Consider the following 18,041-nt stretch of genomic DNA (forward strand, 5'->3'; position numbering starts at 1 on the left):
ACTCCTATCTGCGACCTGAATGTGACTTTGGTGTCGTGAAATGAAAGTTCCGAATCTGCGACAGAGTGCCTCATGTATGTCACTTATCACCGAATCCAGCAGTCTTCATCGCTTTAAAGTTTATGTAGCGAAAACAAGGGAAATAGCTGATTTTAAACTCATGATGGATATCTTAAGATGAAAGAATGGGAAAAGGTACTAGAGAAGGACAAAGTATTATTTGCGCCCGAATAGTCACTTTACTGTGAGTATATAGGCAAGTTGTTCCTAGACCCCACAGCAGAAAACTTCGAGTCCATACATACATTAGTGAAGGCCAGAACATATTCCCCTACAAAGTCACTGGGCTTCCTCACCCAGAAGCACGTGATAGGAAAGTCCCATAAACAAGAAAAAGAAAGTTCTTACTGGTAAATTATTGTAGTAAATTATAGATTCACAGTATGAAGTCTTTCATTTGCTGGAGACATGGTCTAATGTAGGAGTGAGTGAAGTTGAGTGAAAAGTGTCTAGAATCAGTCATCTTTTTTTAGGAAGTTTTGTATTAATTTTTGTATAAACTTAGGAAAATTTCCTGAATACTTAAGAGCTACAAAGTTAATATTAAACATATTCGGTGGTTTACGTTCAGAAACACTGAGAAACAGCAAGTTATTCGGCTGTCATTTAAATTTACTTCATAACGCGAATATGTATGGTAAAAATACAATTTCTGAAACATTCTGGCAGATTAAAACTGTGTGAGGGATCGAGACTCGAATTCGAAACCTTTGCCTTTTGCGTGCAAGTGCTCTCATTTTTGTTCGTAATTTATCCTTGTATTTGCTCGGGGCGGTCGTCCTATGACACTTGTTCAAGTTCATCGTTGATCCATGAACTGGCAGTTAAGCCTCCGACCGAACACGCTGAGCTACCGCGCCGGGACTCAGGTACGATTCACAATCCATCCTCACAGCTCATACTTCCACCAGTATCTCGTCTCCTACCTTCCAAACTCCACAGAAGTTCTGTCAGTAGAGCGCTTTCCCAAGAAAGGCAAAGATCCCGAGTTCGAGTCTCAGTCCGACACACAGTTTTAATCTGTCAGGAAGTTTCTTATTAGCACACAATCCGCTGAAAAAGTGAAATTTCATTTTAAATGCATTTTTTGGTTTACAGTACGCTCAGGAAAGACAAATTTTCTTAAAATTACTTTTATTGCGGTTGGAAAATAGACATGCTTTCTCGGTTATTGTTATAAATGGAGACCTCGATAACCTGAAAATCACCATGTTTTTCAGAGAAGGTAATATTAGCCTTATACAGTACAGAAAACGAATTGTTTCACATGACAGAAAGAAATTCGCCATTAAATTATAAAAGAAATGTTGTGAAATTTTTTCGTTTTTTCCTTAATAATTTATTAATCACGAATTGTCTTCTTTTAGAAATAAGCGATTAAATTATTGAGCCACCCAACTTACTCATAGCGTCTAAGGAGAACATGAAGACAACATTCTTTTATCGTAAATTTCAGCCTCAAGATTGTCAGCACCTCTCCTGGCATGGTGAGCTATAGTTTGACGACATGCTACGTAACGTATTCAAATCGTCTGATGATAACTTGCTATAACTGCTTTGATGGAGCGCTCCGAGCCAATCCGTCTGTGCCAGCTTCATTTCTGCATAGCTGCTACAACATGCACAGCTTTGAGTCTGCTTACTGTATTCATATCTTGGTCTCCCTCTACAATTTACACTTCCTTCCATTACCAAACTGATGATTCCTAACGATATGTCCCATGCATCAAATTCTTGTATTGGTCAAGTTGTACCACACATTTATTTTTTTCGCAGTTCGATTCAGTACCTTCTCGTTAGTTATTCATCTTCTTCTTCTTCATCTTCCTTGCCTTTTGCCATTTATCTGCGGTATCGCCATTGTTATATGGATTTTAGCAATGATTGTGACTGCTGGTGGCCGGATGCATGCCCTGACGCCACCATTTCCCGCGGAACGGAATTTGTATACCCCATGTGTCTGCGTCTAGAGTAAACCTCATGTTTAGTTATGAGAAGATTTTCTAAATGCTTGTGTAGCACGTATCTGGGGCGGGACGTAGGTACTAGTCCGGTATTTTCCTAGTTGGACGTGGGAACCGCCTAAAAACCACATGCAGGCTGGCTAGCTCACCAGCATTTGTACGCAGGCTCGCCTCTCGGAATGCCGGAAGTGGCTCGGCTATCCAGGCGAGTTATTCGTTATTCGGTCTACCCATTTAATTTTTAATTTTCTTCTGTAGCACAACATTTCATAAGTTTCTGTTCTCTTCTTGCCTGAACTGCTTATCGTCCACTTTTCACTGCCGCACAAGGCTAAGCTCAATAAAAATAGCTTAAAAAAAGACTTTTCCAACACTTAAATTTATATTACATGTTAACAAATGTCCGTTGCTAAGAAAAAGAAACTGGTAGACATATTATATGTTTCACCCAAGGCTGAAAAGTACAATAATTTTTTTTTGACTCGTTCTCGGTGTAAGGGTGGCCAGAAACAGTGTGAAAATCTTGTAAGACTCTTGCAGGGGAGTTTGTGCTGAGAAATAGTTGCTACGAAAAAAATTCGATACGATGCGCCGTTTCCGAGTTATTTAGCACTGAAGTTAACCAGTCAGGTCGCTGCGTGCGCAGATTCAAGCCCTTGCACGCGCTACAATGCGTTAACGCACAGACGTCTGTGGGTCCTTGAGTTACGGCTTGTTGAAATGCTCATTATCAGCTAAAATGTACCTTATTCGGAAGTGATAAATTTAAGCTAGGTGAGCAAAAACTTCTATTGTTTGGTCTGAGGAAACCAAACGAAGAACAGTTTTGTGACACTGTCTCTGGCAGTCTGCTTGAAGTTGCGAGCGCTACGATCTGATTGGCTAATTTCAATGCTAAATAACTTGGAAAAAGCGCAATTATCGAATTTTTTCTTAACAATTATTTCTCAGCACAACCTTCCCAGCAACTCCTTTACAAGCTTCCTCAGGCTGTTTCTAACCACCCTGTATAAACCAAAGTGGACTGGAAACCGAAAGCAGCACTTTTGTGTCACTGTATGGTAATGTGTTCAGCTATCTCTCCCAAACAGTGGTGAAAGCCGGGGACACCGTTACTGCGGGGGCACGATTTTGTGACACGCAAAAAAGAGAGAGAGAGTAAAAAAAAAATAGAGTGATGGAAGAAGAAGAAGAAGCAAGAGGAGAAGGAGGAGCAGGAAAAGGAATTGGGAATGGATTGGAGAGCACTAAAATGAGAACACGGACAGAGATATTTCAAAGGCAGTCTTGAAATTCGGATTGGATTGTGTTGAGTAACTGTGCCATAGCATATACCTTCCGGGTACACGGTCGACTGTTTGTTTTGTCGACCACTACTATCGCGGTAGTTTTAGATATAGGATGTATTCAACTATTTTTACGTAAGACACCAGCAGAGTTTAGGTCTGAAATATCTTGTTTACGACACTGTCAGCCTCAACAAGCGATCTGGCGGTAGCTGTTACCAAATGCCTTGCGTACTCCGTTTTACTTTCGACTACACGTTGCTCGTTGTTTTCTAGGTTTGAAATGAGTGAAGAGACTAATCCTGGTGCATTACAGGACCTCAGGAACGGCTCTCAAAACACCAAAAGCGGTCGGCGATCCCTATTATAAGTAGGCTGTTTATGTTTTCTTATTGGCAACGTTACGTAGCGCTCTGTATGATAATCACTGGCTGTGCTGTGTGCAGTCTGTGGATAGTTTGCATTGTTGTCTGCCATTGTAGTGTTGGGCAGCTGGATGTGAACAGCGCGTAGCGTTGCGCAGTTGGAGGTGAGCCGCCAGCAGTGGTGGATGTGGGGAGAGAGATGGCGGAGTTTTGAAATTTGTAATACTGGATATTATGAACTGCTATGTATATTATGATTTTTCAACACTATTAAGGTAAATACATTGTTTGTTCTCTATCAAAATCTTTCATTTGCTAACTATGCCTATCAGTAGTTAGTGCCTTCCGTAGTTTGAATCTTTTATTTAGCTGGCAGTAGCGGCGCTCGCTATATTGCAGTAGTTCGAGTAACCAAGATTTTTGTGAGGTAAGCGATTTGTGAAACGCATAGGTTAATGTTAGTCAGGGCCATTCTTTTGTAGGGATTTCTGAAAGTCAGATTGCGTTGCGCCAAAAATATTGTGTGTCAGTTTAAGGACAGTCATATATAACTGTTCAAAGGGGACGTTTCACTATGACCACGTATCAGTGGTGCTTTCGCGGGAGCACAAAACAGTGGTGTAGGTTACCAGCCTTGTTCTCCGCACCGCTCCTCAGCCCACCGGCTTTGGTACGTTCTCGTTTGTTTACGGCTGCGGCCAACTGCCAAGTTATCGGTTCCGAACTGTAAATGGATTCATTCTCGTAATGTCGAGTGACTGAGCGCAACGCAAATGTAAACAGTATATTTTGCGTTTGTTGTTTTGTTTGCTATGGATTTGCGTTGGTCGGCCATGACACAATGAAAAAAGAGCCGTGTTATTGTTACACGCTTTGCGACTTTTGACTGTATGCTGCTCTACTTTTTGAAGTGTACCTTACGAAAAAATTATTGAAATGTGGGCCTTCTAGTTCACTGTAAAGTCATGTTGACTCATTAAGCGAATAAACAGGCGAAGCAATGATAGGGATTAAACAAAGAATGGGGAGTTGTTAGCTGCGAGAGAGGGTTGGGGATGGAAAATCGAAGTTTGCCCTGGGCATCTGTTGGTATAGTTACATCACTGCTCCTCAATTACGATTCTACCTACCACAGATTACTATTCCATCAGTAATTGAATTTTGAACACCATGACTGTGGCGTGGATTCTCAAGACGTATCTGTAGCAACAAATCAGTATGTAATTTGTCTAATTAATATGGTTATCCGTTACACTGATACATTATCAATAAGGTAAAAGGACAGACCTGCCGTAGAAAGACTGAAAGCTACACACATACAGCCACTGTATACTGAGTGATAAAAACCTAGCTAGCAAACAAGAACGTCATTCAGAATATTTAAGATTTGTGCTTCCTACGAAAAATCGAGAAATTGACTGTACACATTTCGTTTTTCAGATCAGTTCCCATATTATATATAGTGATCATTGGCATTGAAATTTGTCCAGTGCCAAATTATGTGTAAATTAGTGGAAACATGTAAATAAATTAGCAATAACCTTACAAATTTATATTTGCCGTTGCCTGTACAACAAATGTGTCTAACAAAAGGTTTATCGTAACTATATACCACACCCTGAAAGGCCATTTGGCAATTCGTTATTTACATTTGAAGGCCAGCTGCGTTGCAACAAAGCATGCTGAGTTGATGGAAGTGTGCGGAAATATGAACCATCTTATGACGCAGAGGTTAATTGGCGCAGACCCTTCTACTGTGGTCGAACAAGCCTGTATGATGAAGAACGAACTGGAGCTCCATCTCTTCGTGAAGAACCGGGAATTGCAAGAAGAGAACGTGGTGCTCAAAGACCAGTTTATCGCAATCGAGATGTAGTGAGAAAAGTTAAAATGCCATAGATGCGTTTCCAGCATATTGTATGACATTCTGAATATGACGAAGATCGCCGACCACTATGTTCTGCGAATGCTCACACCCATCCAAAAAGTGTCAGGTCAATTAAGATGACTTCTTTAGTTGCCTAATCATTGTGTACGGGTGTTGAGTGTATGATCCCGAGACAAAAGAGGAAAGGAAGTAGTGGGAAGATGTAGACTCAGGATCTCCGAGAAACACAAAGACCCAACAATCATGGGGAGGAGTGGTACTGGATACGTGTAGTAATAATCGAGTATACTCGTAAGGTATAAGATGTCACAGGAGTGCCGGCCGAAGTGGCCGTGCGGTTAAAGGCGCTGCAGTCTGGAACCGCAAGACCGCTACGGTCGCAGGTTCGAATCCTGCCTCGGGCATGGATGTTTGTGATGTCCTTAGGTTAGTTCGGTTTAACTAGTTCTAGGTTCTAGGGGACTAATGACCTCAGCAGTTGAGTCCCATAGTGCTCAGAGCCATTTGAACCATTTGTCGCAGGAGCATACTTCCCAAATCACTTGACGATGTTACGCGAGGTTGTCAAGACGAAGCATTGCGGGAATGAACTCAAGAGAGCGGTTTTGGTCAATGACAACGACTCACCTCATTATAAACGGCACACAGCCACTTACGCTACTTTTTTTTGAGATATCAAGTTTTGCCCCCCCGCCCCCCCTCCTTCACCGTATTCTCCTGAAACTGCACGCTACACGCTATGACTCCTTCCTTTTTTCTGAATGAAGAAAATCATTGCGTGTCAGACATTTCCAGAATGACGACTAGGTAATTTTCAAATTAAGGCGTTTTTCTGACCACCCAAAATGCAGACCTTTCAAACGGAGATCTCTTCCCAGTGGTCCATCTTTAAGTAAAATTTTTCAGGTTCAGTGGTGAATGTTCAGGGAAGGGCTGACGCCGTCAGCAAGTTTGGTTGTAGCAGCTTGATTTCTTCGAGGTGAGAACCTTACAACCACTCCTCGTAGGTGTGTTGGAACGTTACCCGCTGTTTGTGATATGGAAACTTTTTCATGCTCCATATATTACCCCAATGGGTTGAGCGGGCTGTTCGAGACCCGACGCACTAGACAGCCTCGGTTCTTTTCAGTCACATAGGAGGCGCGCTGGTAGTAGAACACACGGGATCCATGCTGCGAATGCATTTAGACGCTGGTGTAAAAAAAAAAACATGGCGCAGGGAATGAGTACGCATGCCTGCAAAATAAGTAATTCGTCAGAGAATTTATGTTTTTTTAAAGGGTCGATACTGGTTGCTATTGAACCAAAAATAAATGGCGGATACAATTTAGATTTCACAATTTTATTTTACTGTTATCTGCGTCTTTACCAAGTACTTCAGTTCAGAATTATGTACCTCACACATAAACTATTTGGTCAGCAGTATGTAATGCCTGCCCTGACCACTAGAAAGTCACGTGAGGCAGGCCTGCCAGTATAATAGCGGGCTGGGAGTATTGTGTTGTTAGTGGAGAAACAGTAACAGCAGAAGGGGTCGGTCTGGAGAGCTCAGTGAATTCGAACCTGTGCAACAAATCGATCACAAACACTTCAGTACTTCTAAAGACGTTTTAGTCGTATTTTGGTGATGTGATTGTTAGGTGGAGACGTGTGGGAGCAGCCTGAGCTGAAACAAGACCGGACATGCTGGCGGACGAGAACAGTCAGGCATTGAAGAGAATGGTTGTGAAAATCGCATGAAATCAGCGGAAGAAATCACTCGTGAGTGACCACCAGTCCAGCTAGGTTCAAATGGCTCTGAGCACTATGGGACTTAACATCTGAGGTCATCAGTCCCCTAGAACTTAGAACTACTTAAACCTAACTAACCTAAGGACATCACATACATCCATGCCCGAGGCAGGGTTCGAACCTGCGACCGTAGTGGTCGCGCGGTTCCAGACTGAAGCGCCTAGAACCGCTCGGCCACCAGCGGCCGGCTCAGTCCAGCTAGCACAGTGACTGTGCAAAAGGAGTAAAAAAGAATGGGGTACAGTGGTGGAGCACATTTCTGTAATCAGAGTTAAGTAGCATTTGAAGTGAGGTAATGAGCGACGCCACTGGACAGTGGATGGCCGACAACGAGTGGTTTGCAAAGATGAATCATACTTTATCCAGTGGCAATCGTTTGGAAGTCTCTGGTTTGCGCAAATGCCTGGAAAATGTTAACTGGCAACACTGAAGTACGGAGGAGATGGTGTTACGGTATATGGGCGCGTTTTTCGCGGTTAGGGTTTTGTCCTCCCACTACGCTCAAGGAAACGCTAAATGTGAAAGGATGTGGACTGATTTTACAGGACTGTGTACTGCGTGCAGTAGAATCTGTTTCTAGACAACAACATTCCTGAAATGGACTGGCCTACCCAGAATCCCGACATGAATCCATCGGAACTCCTTTGGAACCAGTCAGAACGTCGGCTTCGCTCCAGACCTGTAGGTGTAGTATCATTACTTTGTCTCTTTTCGGCTCTTCAGAAAGAATGAGCTGTCATTCCTCCACAGACATACAGGCATCGCATTGAAAGTCTCCCCAGCATAGTTCAAGCCAACATAAAGTCGAAGGTTGAACAAATCCCATATGAATGTCCTCTAATAGATGTCCAGATACTTTTGATCTCATATTCTATAGCTACCTACCATTTTGAAGTAGGATACTATTAATAATCGCACTTGCAGCTGATCAAGATACCATACTACTAATCACCTAGAAAATACCGTCCTTCATCGATGACTAAAGAAAGCAGAATGATCTTACCTATGATTGCAACAACGACTCCTTCGTTCACGACCAAGAGTCCTTGGAGTCAACCAGAATCGGTGAGTTTCGTGATGCCCACGGAAAGGCCTTGTTAAAACAATACCTTCCAAGAACCTCACGTTACTCGCCAATCAGACGTCACCTTATACAAGTACCCCGCAGCCTCTTCTTACGATATTTCTGGGTGATTTATTCGGTGACTAAGGATGTTTCACTGGAACAATAACGTTAACAGCGTACACATTGCTATGTGCTTTCCCGATTATTCAAATTAATTGACATTCTGCATTTGTAGTTACGTGATTCTAATGCTGCCTTACAATGTGATAATCGATCAAAGGTTGGTACGTGTCGCAGTGGGACAGGTGCTTGGGTGGTTGAAGGTCAACCTGTAATGTTATTATCCTCCTTTTGCCTTTGTTTTCAAACATATCGTCAGATGATGACTTGCTAAAAAGCCGAAGCTGATATGGTATCACTTGTGTGAACTGAAGCTGAAGAAAATATGAAGTGATGGTGTGTGCACGTTTATCTATGTATAGGTGTGTGTATCAGAATAAGGTTGAGGACTTGCTCGACGTGTGCGATGCACCCAGAGAGGTCAGAAACGGAGCGAGTACGAGTCCAAAGTTGAGGGTCTGATGTCTCAGAAATCAAGGCATCATGTTACGTCAGTGCTATACCGTCCTCTCCCCTCCCCCTCCCCCTCCCCCTCCCCCTCCCCCTCCCCCAAACCCAACCATCCCTATAGTTCCGCATGTGTGACAAGTCTGAGGACTGGTAGCGCTGACGGCGCTTCCTAGCCGTCGACTCGTTCCGATACTAAATTGTGCAGGAGTGTGTCATCAGTGGCCAGTTTGGGTAACATCTACACTTCTTTTGTTACCATAATGAAATTTGCGTCTTTTGCCAAAGCTCAGCACAGTTTCAAAGATTCATCTCACTAACATGGTAATACACTTGTAATTGCGACGGAGTCCTAACACAGGATTTTATTAAAATCACGGAAGTACATTCCATCGAAACTGCCGCATTCGTTGAAATTACTGAGGGATCCGAGATGTCTGGGTGTGTGGGCAAACACCGCAAAGTATTGTTGCACTTCTCAATCGCTGTTACCGAAAAGGATGCAGAAGTGGACACCGATGTTCTTGGATGGTGGAAAGAACATGAAAAGACAGCGACATATCTGGCATGCGTAGCTAAAAGCATAAGTCATCTGGACCATAATGTTGTGGATGACATTTTATTAGGTCACAGTAAGAATGATCCATTAAATGCTTTTGACTTAGATTAACTGATGTCGATATTATTAACTACTGTAATATTATGATATAATGTTATTTAAATTTAATGATCCTTTCAACAATCTTCTAGAAACGCATTGATGGCGAATCATCGTCATTTAGCATTCTCTTAAAATTCCAATAAAGGCGCCCCTACATCTCACAATTTTCTCCGGAAATATATCCCGAGTGTTGGACAGAAAATCGTTTTGATTGCTTACACAATGACAGAAATCACTGAAATTTATATATCGAAATAGTCTAATTTTTAATAACTGTATAGTCAGTTTACGAGTGTTTACATCTGAAAATGTTTGCATGATACAAGCAAATGTTTCCTGTTTCATTTTACTGACCATGTTGAAAGCACCGATACGCAAAAATCGCGGTCTGTATTAGATGTCAGAAAAGAAGAAAAATGTTCTGTGAGGATTTGGGAACGGATTTTGAGATGTCATAATTTCGGTGGCTATGAAAATGGTTCAAATGGCTCTGAGCACTATGGGACATAACATCTAAGGTCATCAGTCCCCTAGAACTTAGAACTAATTAAACCTAACTAACCTAAGAACATCACAAACATCCATGCCCGAGGCAGGATTCGAACCTGCGACCGTAGTGGTCGCGCGGTTCCAGACTGAAGCGCCTCGAGCCGCTCGGCCCCAACGACCGGCTCGGTGCGTATAGTCAATTAATGTCTGAGCTCCGTATTGAGGATCCATCGCTGATTTGGAATGTTTTAAGAATAAATCCAGCTAATTTCGCAAAGCTTACTTGTAAAATTGGTCCACTTATATCAAAGCAAGGTCCCAAATTCGGAAAAGCTATTAACGTAATAGAAAGACTTGCTGTTAACTTCGCAATTTTTAGCATTGGATGGGGCAGTACTTAAAGTACTTGATGAAATATTATCTTATTGACTGAAATGCTTATTAAAATAATAGTGTTTGAAACTGAACATTATATTTTGGGAGATTATTCTTACAGAAGCCTTAGTTACTTATTCAGAATAGGAAAATGCACAATAAGTGTAATTGTTCCTGAAACATGCAGAGCAATTATGTCAGTATTTAAAAGAAGGTAAGGTAATTGTTGTTAAAAAATAAAAAGATACTTTTAACTTCAGTCAGTATGTAATATGCTAACGTTTCTGGTGGTCGTAGATTTATATATTTTTCAGAATTACTTAAAGATTCGAAAAATCTACTATCCGTAGCAAGTGAATTCGGATTATTGTAGCTATGAGAAGCGGAATTTGGCCTAAGATCATCCACCTCATTTATGTATAGTATAACGTTTTGAATTTGAAATTTTCTTTTCGTGTTTTTATACAAATATTCGGAAGTGAGGCGTCTAATTTCAGATCCAACATATTTGCCAAAAACATAATATTGATCCTTTCCTTCATGAAATTTTTATCCACTCTTTCTTTTTCACTCATGTTTACTCGAAACTTACTGTCTATTGCCAGTTAAGTAGTCGGGCAGCCAATCTATGCTAAATCTGTCGCACAAGTTTGAACTTGCAAATAATGAGTGTCTACATCGGTTGCTACAGACAGACTGTAACATGGTATAGATGCGGCGACACGAATCTCTGGCAGGAGACACATATATCTCTGACACAGATTCATTGTTTACGTTACACACGATTTCTGTCTGACGTAAATATCATCCAATAACTGTCAGATGTAAACGTACCTTTACAAACAACAAAGAGTTGTCGCATTATTCGTAAGCTTCGTTAAATGACAACGGGTTGGTTTTCAGCAAACGCAGCTAGACACAGGAATTTTAAAGCAGTTTCTATGATTGTGCTTGGCAGAATTCTACACTCCTGGAAATTGAAATAAGAACACCGTGAATTCATTGTCCCAGGAAGGGGAAACTTTATTGACACATTCCTGGGGTCAGATACATCACATGATCACACTGACAGAACCACAGGCACATAGACACAGGTAACAGAGCATGCACAATGTCGGCACTAGTACAGTGTATATCCACCTTTCGCAGCAATGCAGGCTGCTATTCTCCCATGGAGACGATCGTAGAGATGCTGGATGTAGTCCTGTGGAACGGCTTGCCATGCCATTTCCACCTGGCGCCTCAGTTGGACCAGCGTTCGTGCTGGACGTGCAGACCGCGTGAGACGACGCTTCATCCAGTCCCAAACATGCTCAATGGGGGACAGATCCGGAGATCTTGCTGGCCAGGGTAGTTGACTTACACCTTCTAGAGCACGTTGGGTGGCACGGGATACATGCGGACGTGCATTCTCCTGTTGGAACAGCAAGTTCCCCTGCCGGTCTAGGAATGGTAGAACGATGGGTTCGATGACGGTTTGGATGTACCGTGCACTATTCAGTGTCCCCTCGACGATCACCAGTGGTGTACGGCCAGTGTAGGAGATCGCTCCCCACACCATGATGCCGGGTGTTGGCCCTGTGTGCCTCGGTCGTATGCAGTCCTGATTGTGGCGCTCACCTGCACGGCGCTAAACACGCATACGACCATCATTGGCACCAAGGCAGAAGCGACTCTCATCGCTGAAGACGACACGTCTCCATTCGTCCCTCCATTCACGCCTGTCGCGACACCACTGGAGGCGGGCTGCACGATGTTGGGACGTGAGCGGAAGACGGCCTAACGGTGTGCGGGACCGTAGCCCAGCTTCATGGAGACGGTTGCGAATGGTCCTCGCCGATACCCCAGGAGCAACAGTGTCCCTAATTTGCTGGGAAGTGGCGGTGCGGTCCCCTACGGCACTGCGTAGGATCCTACGGTCTTGGCGTGCATCCGTGCGTCGCTGCGGTCCGGTCCCAGGTCGACGGGCACGTGCACCTTCCGCCGACCACTGGCGACAACATCGATGTACTGTGGAGACCTCACGCCCCACGTGTTGAGCAATTCGGCGGTACGTCCACCCGGCCTTCCGCATGCCCACTATACGCCCTCGCTCAAAGTCCGTCAACTGCACATACGGTTCACGTCCACGCTGTCGCGGCATGCTACCAGTGTTAAAGACTGCGATGGAACTCCGTATGCCACGGCAAACTGGCTGACACTGACGGCGGCGGTGCACAAATGCTGCGCAGCTAGCGCCATTCGACGGCCAACACCGCGGTTCCTGGTGTGTCCGCTGTGCCGTGCGTGTGATCATTGCTTGTACAGCCCTCTCGCAGTGTCCGGAGCAAGTATGGTGGGTCTGACACACCGGTGTCAATGTGTTCTTTTTTCCATTTCCAGGAGTGTATGTACAACATTAATGGAAAGTGACTACTAATATAGAACGTGCAACGGCGTATCGGCTAACTTTAATGCTAATTAATTCGGGGAAGGAGAAACGTATCGAATTTTTTCTTAACAATTCTTTTTCAGCACAGCCTACCGTGCAAAACCGTTACAAATTTTTCAGACTGATTCTAACCAACCTGTATACATTATATATATATTTATACGTTGTATTGTGTGTATGAGCAAACAGAATAATATTCTTTAATTTTATCCATTTCTGTCAGTGTTTCTTCCGCGACTATATTACTTTCGTAAAATAAACAACAACCGCCTTCAGTCACAATCGTAATTTTATTTTAATTCACGATGCATTTAGAGCCCTGCGGGCTCTCATTCAGGTGCTTTGACGATCTACATCAATTACTTTCACATATACATGATTTTTGAAGCGCAGTGCCAGTAAAGATATTTAGGTACATACACTACTGGCCATTAAAATTGCTACACCACGAAGATGACGTGCTACAGACGCGAAATTTAACCGACAGGAAGAAAATACTGTGATATGCAACTGATTAGCTCCTCAGAGCATTCACACAAAGTTGGCGCCGGTGGCAACACCTACAATGTGGTGACACGAGGAAAGTTTCCAACCCATTTCTCATACACAAACAGCAGTTGACCGGCGTTGCCTGGAGAAACGTTGCTGTGATGCCTCGTGTAAGGAGGAGAAATGCGTACCATCACATTTCCGACTTTGATAAAGGTCGGATTATAGCCTATCGCGATTGCGGTTTATCGTATCGCGACATTGCTGCTCGCGTTGGTCGAGGTCCAATGACAGTTAGCAGAATATGGAATAGATGGGTTCAAGAGGGTAAAACGGAACTCCGTGCTGGATCCCAACGGCTTCGTACCGTTAGCAGTCGAGATGACAGGCATCTTAGCCGCATGGCTGTAACGGATCGTGCAGCCACGTTTCGATCCCTGAGTTAACAGATTGGGACGTTTGCAACACAACAACCATCTGCACGAACAGTTCGACGACGTTTGCAGCAGCATGGACTATCAGCTTTGAGACCATGGCTGTGGTTACCCTTGACGCTGCATCACAGACAGGAGCGCCTGCGATGGTGTACTCAACGACGAACCTGGGTGCACGAATGGCAAAACGTCATTTTTTCGAATGAATCCAGGTTCTGTTTACAGCATCATGATGGTCGCATCCGTGTTTGGCGACATCGCAGTGAACGCACGTTAGAAGCGTGTATTCGTCATCGCCATACTGGCGTATCACCCGGCGTGATGGCATGGGGTGCCGTTGGTTACACGTCTTGGTCACCTCTTGTTCGCATTGACGGAACTTTGATCAATGGACGTTACATTTCAGATGTGTTACTACGACCTGTGGCTCTACCTTTCATTCCATCCCTGCGAATCCCTACATTTCAGCAGGATAATGCACGTCCCCATGTTGCAGGTCCTCTGCGGGCCCTTCTGGATACAGAAAATGTTCGGTTGCTGCCCTAGCTAGCACATTCTCCAGATCTCTCACCAATTGAAAACGTCTGGTCAATGGTGGCCGAGCAACTGGCTCGTCACAATACGCCAGTGACTACTCTTGATGAACTGTGCTATCGTGTTGAAGGTGCATGGGCAGATGTACCTGTAAACGCCATCCAAGCTCTGTTTGACTCAATGCCCAGGCGTATCAAGGCCGTTATTATGGCCAGAGGTGGTTGTTCTGGGTTCTGATTTCTCAGGATCTATGCACCCAAATTGCGTGAAAATGTAATCACATGTCAGTTCTAGTATAATATATTTGTCCAATGAATACCCGTTTATCATCTGCATTTCTTCTTGGTGTAGCAGTTTTAATGGCCAGTAGTGTTTATACACTTTCGCACTCAGGCTCCAAATGCATTGTGAATGAAATAAAATCATAATTGTGACTGAAGGCAGTTGATCTTTGCTTTAGGAGAATAATATTCGCTGCTAACCAATCGGTATTAGTAAATAACCAGAGACCTGTCCTGGCTTCTCACAGGCAGTACAAGTATCTACAGCAGGACGACTTGTCTGGCTTAGCTGTAATAAATTAAATACGCAAATCAGTGAAAGGCCGTGCAGTAGTTCCGAGATCATCCCTCACATACAGACAGAAAAAGACGGCACGGACTTCAATAAGTCATACTTCAGCCAATTTTCTCGTAGTATTTATAAATTATATACACAAAGCTTCCTCGTGAATTAGTCTATTAGTGAAAACAGTATCGAAATTCCTACTCCTGTGTTTAGCCATCACGTACAGACAGAACCCGCAGCGCTGTGTGCAGCGGCAATGCTGCGAGTCCTCGGTTATACTCGCGCAGTCCTGTATTCGCTGTCCTTTCTATGCTGGTAGAGTCCACTTGTAGCCGACAAGACTCAGGCGACGTGTTTATGGTTATAAACAGGTCGCGCGGAAACGTAAGTAAAGTCTCCGAGCATACACAGATAAGCGAGTTCGGAGATGATGTCATAGGACCGGCGAGTAAGTTTAAACCGAGCTTACGGTGCTCATGTCAGATCTCTACTGCCCACCCTGCTCTGCGTCGAGTCGACTGCTGCTCGGTGTCGGTCTTATTTGCTGGTTGCCGCGGGAAAGCCGATGGCGTCGTGGTCAGCCCAGGATCGCCCTTTCCATGGCAAACCTCTCCAAGTATAACAGTTCTCTAATTCAGCATGGTTATCGATACTGCTATTGGATACATTGCGTCTCTAAACCAGATGTTCAAGATATATTTTGAAGAAGAGAAAAGTATGTGCAAAGTTTGTCCTGCACAATTTGAATCCTGAACAAAAACAATGACGCGTGGACGGCCGTTGCAACTGGATTGAAATGAGAATCGCGGATAATTATTTTGTAGAAAAAAATCATCACGTGTGACGAGACTTGGCGTTATCAGTACGAATGTATGACAAAACGACAAAGTGCAGAAATTAGCTTGGACGGACAACACTATGACGAGGTAACACACATTCAAACCAGTGTGACGTGCGAGTTGAACGAGATGCCAAAGAAGGCCTCCTCTCACAGTTTCACATGGATGTATCAACCTTTTGTGCATTGTACTCAAGTGGAGGGAGACTATATAGAACATCTAAAGCATTACAACCACCACTGTAACTTTTACTCATTTTTTATTTATCCAGTCTCTAAACTTTGTAGACTGATGTGGTACTTCAACGTAGCGTCTTCCCTTGTACTCGTAAGGAGAACAGTTCTAGCTGGCCCTCATTTGCAGCGATTCATCCTTGTGTAAATCTGCGTGTGGAAACTGGTCGTATTTATTTGTCCCGTTTCGCATTGATTACTGGGTAAGTGTGTTGAAAACTTGACTACTTCTTGTACTGTAGTGCTGCTTCCCCTACAACAAATATGTATTACACCACGAAAATTTAACGCTGTCATCTGTTTTACGGTTTGGTATACCAAGTAGTTGTTGGCGTTGTTAACTACACTGTGCTTTCATAGCATCATCACAGAAATGTCTGACAAGATTATGATTGTGTCAACTTCAACGTTTCCAACGTGCTTAAGAGCTTCTTATATAAACGTGAGTTCTACTGAAAATAGTGCATGTGGGGGCAGTACTGAACCTTCCTGTGTTTTTTTCTAGTGGCTGTCGTAGCGTCGCAGAAGTCCTGTTAGCGGCCTCTGTTGGTGCGCGGGGCAAATCAGGCGACGCATTGTTGCGAAGATGCGCTGGGGAAACATTTATTGCCGAAACCAGAAAAAAATATTATCACTGCTACTCTTACAAAACCAGTCTAAAAAAGCGTCGCAAACCTCGCTTCGATTCCGTAAAACAGCATTAAAATGTCAGTGCTCCGAAACCAATGACACATGTCCTGTAACTACCTAAAAGCATTCAGAAATATTCCGATACACGACAACTGCAAAATGATCACCGCTAATAGTTCATACGACGTCTCTATCAGGATCCTAACAACTTCCGCCACGTAATCTTCATATAGACAGAATGTAGTAACAGTCAAAGTCAACATGTCCACAGTCACAGAAGTACACAACAACTCAAATTGAAACGAAAACAAATGTAATTAATTTCCTTCAATTACACTTCACCGTGTCTGTCCTTATCATTAAACATCACCTTCAGTTAGGTAGTTAATGACTCAACAATATAACACGAGGAATCTGTCTAACACGTGAACTGTCGCTAAACCATAGCCCTCGCCCATAAGTTCGTAAAATAAGTAACCGACTTTCCACAACTGCCCATTGGAAAACAAATTCGAATTTCTGTGCTTTCTTGTTCTGGAAAGAAAACTTTGTTCTTCACTCCGGATTACTATCTGTCGCCTTCACAGCCATTACACATTTATTCACACAACTTCCTCCAGCTAGCTGGGCTGCCAGCAGACTTCCGGCTTCGTGAGGCCCAAAACATCTTGTAGGCCAGTCAGCCTCAAGGCCAGAATGGGGAGTCACTAGTCTTAATCTAGTAGCCCGTATTACGATCCGACCTCAAATCAGACTGAGCCATTATTTCCATCGGATGCCGGAAACTACGTCTGAAATCCCAAAAGCCAAGAGGACGGCCCCGCCACGCGGCCAGGAGTGCTACGTAACATTTTCAATCGTCCACGATGTTAAGCAGTTTCATGTTATCTGGAACTAGGAAAACCCCCGATTCATCAAAGAATCGAACTCCCACGACTAAAACAGCTTCAGACGTCTGTTTACTTTACAAATGAGTTAATGTGTTAAATATTTGACATTAAGCTGGAAAAAAAATTTAGAGTTTTTGATTCGAAATTATGATTAAAATTTGTTGAAAGACGCTAAGGGTTCCCACTGGAAGAGTATAGTCTGGGTGTTTTTCACTCCATTTTCAATGAAAACAAGTTTTTCACGCATCTCAATGTTTACGACGTCATATCTCCTGAACTACGTGTCGTAAAGCGATATAATTTTGCAGGTATATTCAATGATATATGCAGATAGTGTCTGCAAAGTGGGCTGCGAATACAATTAGTAGTAAAGATTGAGTAAATCAGGCCTGATGCTGAAGTTTTACTGTATGAAGAGCGAAAATGTACTAAGTAGTGAATTTTTGCCTTTACGTTTTTTTGTAGGTTTGAAATTATATGTA

At 43.3% G+C, this 18,041-nt stretch overlaps 1 protein-coding gene across 1 annotated transcript in view; it reads right to left on the reverse strand.

Annotated features, from left to right (window-relative positions):
- The window catches only part of LOC126092656 (radial spoke head 1 homolog), a 179,756-nt gene that overhangs the window by 112,043 nt on the left and 49,672 nt on the right, over positions 1 to 18,041 (reverse strand). The window lies entirely within an intron of this gene.

Source organism: Schistocerca cancellata, chromosome 7 (genome assembly GCF_023864275.1).
Source record: "Schistocerca cancellata isolate TAMUIC-IGC-003103 chromosome 7, iqSchCanc2.1, whole genome shotgun sequence".
NCBI lineage: Eukaryota > Metazoa > Arthropoda > Insecta > Orthoptera > Acrididae > Schistocerca > Schistocerca cancellata.